General features: G+C 49.7%; 1 long non-coding RNA gene across 1 annotated transcript in view; it reads left to right on the plus strand.

Annotated features, from left to right (window-relative positions):
• LOC144237082 (uncharacterized) overlaps window positions 1-713 on the plus strand; it is a 1,697-nt gene extending 984 nt beyond the window's left edge. Inside the window, exons 2-4 of the long non-coding RNA XR_013336764.1 lie at window positions 98-206; window positions 314-441; window positions 651-713. This is a non-coding gene — a long non-coding RNA (uncharacterized LOC144237082). The remainder of the gene's footprint in view (window positions 1-97; window positions 207-313; window positions 442-650) is intronic.
• The last annotated feature ends 4,585 nt before the right edge of the window (window positions 714-5,298 follow it).

The following is a 5,298-nucleotide window of genomic DNA, read 5'->3' on the forward strand; positions in this document are numbered from 1 at the left end:
TGCGGCTAGTGCCTGGGTCTCCTGTGTCCTCCTTAGCTCCCCACCATGTTCCTCACGCGGCCCGGTACAGGATGCCTTTTCGTTGATACCTTTCCAGAAGCCTCTTGAGCACTTGATGCAGATGACCATGCGTGGGTAGGAGGACGGAGTCATGAAAGCTCACTTTTCCTGCAGGCAGCGAACCATAATGGCTCCCAGCGCGCCCGGTAAGGAGTGTACCCCACCTGTGTGCAAACCTCTGTCGGTTGCGATCGAGGCTGCCTCGACCTGGGCCTGAAATTACACTCACAGCTGCGTTTCGGTTTTTCTCTAGGGGGTGGCTTGCCGACCTCCAGCTGTCTGCCCTTGTTCCAAAGCGTGGGTTCTCGAGTGCGGGCTTTGGCCAAGTTCCCGCACGTGCGTCAGGCAGAAAAGACGCTGGTTCACCTCTACGCGTGCCACGTAGGTTTCTGCCTTTGGTCGAAAACTCTTGTTCCTTTTTTCCATTCTTTTCCAACAAGTCTCTTCAAGGAGGGAGACTTGCTCCACTCCTCCGCTGCCCCCAGGGTCATAATGTCTGTTGTTAGGGAAGCACAAGATGGGTCACAAAGCGCCTTCACGGGCACTCCTGTGAGGCAGCCACGGTAAGTATTACTGTCTCTACTTTTCAGCTGAAGGAGTCACAGCCGACTTTGAAGCCGAGTTCGAAGGCCTTGCTTGAGACCTTACTGCCGGTGAGTAGCAGCGCCGGGCTTATACTCAGTCCTATGACACCGGAGTGATTTATGGGGCCCCCTGTCCATAAAGGCTGTGTGTTGTTCCCGGAAGAGTGCTCTTGGTCTCTGGTAGGATTTCACGTGCATGCAGGGAGGGAGTGGACACCTTTTAGTCTTCTTTTGTNCGGTCTTTACCTAAGTATGTTAGAGCTCACCTTATTGTCCCTCTTTGGTAGCTCGTGTTCAAAACAATTGAAATTGGCCTATCAGAATGGATGTTTGATATTTGTTGCCCTTTGCCCACCTACCTTTTCATAGTCCTCTGTATCCCTCTGTCCTCTTCCCTAGCTCAAAATCTGTGGTCATTTTTATCACTCGTTTGCCATCTTGGTACTTGTACTTGTTGGCAAGACCACAGTCTTTTAAATCCAGCTCTTTCCCTACCCTGCCCCTGTATATGGCCCCAAGAAGAACACATATCCAGACCAACTGGTTTCACACTAGATCCTTGACTACTTACCTCAAGCAAACCCTTAATGTGGTGCAGAATCGTGTCTGCTTCCCCCGTCCATTCATTCTGCACCTCTCCTAAAGGACAGCTTCATATCTTCTCTCCCTAAACTTCCTGTACCTCCTCCTCCAACCTCACTTACAGCTGATGAACGTGCTTCTTTTTTCAGTGAAGAAATGGAAGCAATCAGAAGAGAACTTCCACAAGTACCCACCGCCTCTGCCCACCTACGGGTTCTGTGCTATCGTGGATTCTAGACCAGGGCTCTTCCTGTGGATCGGGGCTTCTCAACCACAAGCGCGTTGACGTTTGGGCCCGAGTAACTCTCTGTCGTGAGGGTTGTCCTGTGCACTGTAGGATGTTACGGAGCATCCCTGGCCTCTCCCCACTGTATGCCCACAGCACGCCTCTCCCGAGTTGTAACAACCAAAATGTCCCCTGGTGGGGGTGAAATCTTGGGGGCCATTTGGCAACATCGGCGGACACTTTCAGTTGTCCTAACTTGGGTGCAGGGGTTGGGGATAGTCCTGGCATCTAGTGAGGAGAGACCAGCGGGTGCTGTTCCATCTGCTGCAATGCTCACAATGGCAACCCATAACAAAAAGCTACCCAGTCCCGAAATATCAGTAGTGCTATGGCTAAGAAACCCTGCCCTAGATGGACGGGCTGCATTCCCATCCGAGTCCAGCCCTTCACCTGCTCTGGCCTCCTCTCTCCAACATCATTAGCCACCTTCTCTGTCTATCATTCCGATGGACATTCAAACATGCTGTAACTTCTCTCATCCTTACAAAAAACCTCTTAATCACATTTCTGCCCCTAGCTACTTCTGCTTCTGTTCTGCTCTCCTTTACGGCGGAACCCTTAGAGAGATGTGTCTGTAGACGTTCTCTGCAATTCCTCTCCTTTCAGAAGCACTTTCCCTTCCTGGCTTTGAGGGTATGGCCCTCTCCTGATTTTTGTTTCCTACCTTACTAGTTGCCCCCTTTCAGTGACCTTTGCACTTGCACTTCTCTATTTATCTCACCACCTTGCTGACCTCATTCAGTTGAATGGCTTGAAATACCACCTACACCCTAGATGATTTTCAAATTTATACCCCTAGTCGAAACTTTCCTCTCAAATTCCATATCTACATACTCAACATGTCCATTTAGATGCCTGTCTAATAGGCAGATCAGACCTACCATAGCTGTAGCTAAATCTTTAAATCTGCTCCTGTCTTCCTCACCTTTCCACTTATTTAGGCCCGAAACATAGAATCACACTTGATTCTTCTTTATCTCATTCCCTAGATCTAATCTTACTAGCAAATCCTGTTGGTTTCACCTTAAAGATCTATATGGAGCCTGGTTAATCACTTTCTGTATCTCCTCTGCTACCACACCAGTCAAGGCCATCGTCACATTTTGCCTGGATCATTGCTAAAAACCCCATCTTCTGGCCTCTCAGCTTCTGCCCTTCCCCCCCTACAGACTATTCTCTACACAGTAGCCAGAGTGACCCTTTTAAAATCTAAGTAGGGGTGCCTGGGTGGCTCAGTCGGTTGAGCGTCCAACTTCAGCTCAGGTCATGACCTCATGGTTCATGGGTTTAAGCTCCGCTTTGGGCTCTGTGCTGACAGCTCAGAGCCTGGAGCCTGCTTCGGAATCTGTCTCTCTCCACCTCTCTGCCCCTCCCCTGCTTGCATTCTGTCTCACTCTCTCTCTCTCAAAAGTAAATACACATTAAAACAAACAAATAAATAAATAAAATCTAAGTTGGATCTTGTCACTCCTTTGCTCAAAGCCTCCGGTAGCTCCTCACCGTGACTAGAGTGAAAGCCAAGGTCTTACGGGGGCCTGCAAAGCCCCGCATTATCTGACCTCCCATCCATTACCTCTCTGATTATATATCCTATTACTTTGCATTTTCTTTTACTGTACTCCAGCCACACTTGCCTGCATGCTGTTCTTCAAACACACTGGGCCTCTTGTGCCTCGGGGCCTTTGAATCTGCCATTCTCTCGGCCTTGAAGGCTCTTTCCCTAGGCCATCCCATTGTTAGCTCTCTCACCTTGCTCAGGTATTTGCCCAAATATCTTCTCAGCAAGGCCTTTCCTGCCTGCCCGATTTAGAATTAACTCGTTTCCTCTCTCCTTCACACTGGAAACTCGGTATCTCCCTTTCCCACTTTATTTTTCTTTGCTACACTTATCACCATCTAATTTCTCAGATAATTTACCTACTTACTATCTTTCCCAGATACTTACTTTATTTACTTGTCCCCCACCATCCTCAGCTAGAATGAAAGTTCCATGAAGGCTTATAGATCTGGTTCTGTTCACTGGTATGTTCCACAGAGCCTGTGTGGTGCCCAATGCACAGTAAGTGTCCAGTAAATATGTCCTGAATGAATCTGTTCAGGGTTGGGGAGGACTCAAGCCAAGTCAGTGCCTCCCAATGAAAGCGAATCCTGGGGCTTTTGTGTGCGCCCGTGACAAGAGACATTTCCTCGTTCGCCCTTGACTTGAACATGAGATAGTCCAGAGGCTAGAGGTTCTGCTGCCACCCCTTCTCGATTGCATTGCATCAGGCTGGACTCAGCGCTCGGAGCAGAGCTCTCTTGTTCACGGTACTCACTGCTCTTGCCCATGTGCGAGGTTTACACCACTTCTCCAGGGATCGGCTCGACAGAGGGGCTTGCTTTGGCCCGTTGAATGTGGGCAGAAGTGATGTGTATCACTTGCAAGTCAGTGTGACGAGCCAGCTTGTGATTTGCTCCTTCAGTGTTTCCCCTTTGCTGTGGGAGCAGCAGCGCTGAGAGAGAGATTGGTCTGGGTCTTAGAGAGACGACCCCAGGAGATGGAACTGCAGCCGACCTGCACTGGCCATGGAATAGGAGTGAAAAATCAACCTTGATAAGTGTAAGCCGCCAAGATTTTGGGGTCGTTTGTTACCAAAGCGCAACATCACCGAAGCAGATTCAATACTCCTGCTAGTTTAAAAAGAAAATGAGTTTATTAAAGGATATTTGGTGGCTCACAGGATCTCCAAGAAGGCCTTGGAGACTCCAAAGCCAGGGATAATGTCTCTCATTTTTTTTAAGAGAGAGAGCGCGTGAACGGGGGAGAGGGGGACAAGAGGAGGAGGGAGAAGGGGTGAGGGGCAGAGAGAGCGAGAATCCTAAGCTGACTTCATGCTCAGTGTGGAGCACAATGCAGGGCTCGATCCCATGACCCTGGGATTGTGACCAAATTGAGAGTCGGAAGCTCAGCGAACCGAGCTACCCAGGTACCCTACCAGGAGTGATGTCTTAAGCTCACTGTGGGGCCACCCACCGCTGCCCCTCTGAGTGTACTCAAGCCAGTGACGGGACACCAAATCTCTGAAAACCGGACCCCTAAACCACCAACGTTGTCACAAGATGGCTTTCATAAGCCCTTGGCTCCTCGTGTTGGCCTCTTAACTGAGGCTCCGGTGGAGCCTTGTGCTCTTGCGTAGAGAGAGGCTGGAGAAGCAAATTTCTTGCTTCTCCTTTGCAGAGGTGGGAGTGGCGTCAGATGTGGGGCCTGGACAAGTTAGTGGGTGGCTGCAAAGTGTGAAAGACACATGCTGCCTGCCGAAGCCTGAGAGCGGGGCCGAGAGCAAGGGGTTAGAGCTGAGAAGAACGACTGGTGCGGCCCTATATGGCCTCAACCAGGCCGTGCCTGCGTCCGCCTGTTGCCTCTTCAGCTGTTAGAAGAATGCACTCCTGGCTTTGCTTAGGCCCGCTGGAATTGGGGTTACCAAGACTTGCAGTGGAAGGAGTGCCGAAGGACTCGCTGGGTTGCAGTCCTTGGTTAGTAGTTGTCTGTCATCACACACCTACAGTATGTCTAGGAGCACAGTGCTGGGTAGTGTGGGAGTTCTTTTGTTTCTTAAAGTGTATGACATGGCCTCATCTCAAGGAGTTCGAAGAACATTAATTTACCCCAAGGACTGATTTGTTCCAAGCTGTTAATGGATGATAACGGTTAGATGTGGTTTTCCTAACTCAGGATGCTATTGGATTTTAATAGATCCTGTCTCTTCTCTCTTAAAGAAGAGACACAAAAGAGAAGTAAAAGGGTGG

This window comes from Crocuta crocuta, unplaced genomic scaffold (assembly GCF_008692635.1).
Source record: "Crocuta crocuta isolate KB4526 unplaced genomic scaffold, BGI_CrCroc_1.0 scaffold312, whole genome shotgun sequence".
In the NCBI taxonomy this organism is placed as follows: domain Eukaryota; kingdom Metazoa; phylum Chordata; class Mammalia; order Carnivora; family Hyaenidae; genus Crocuta; species Crocuta crocuta.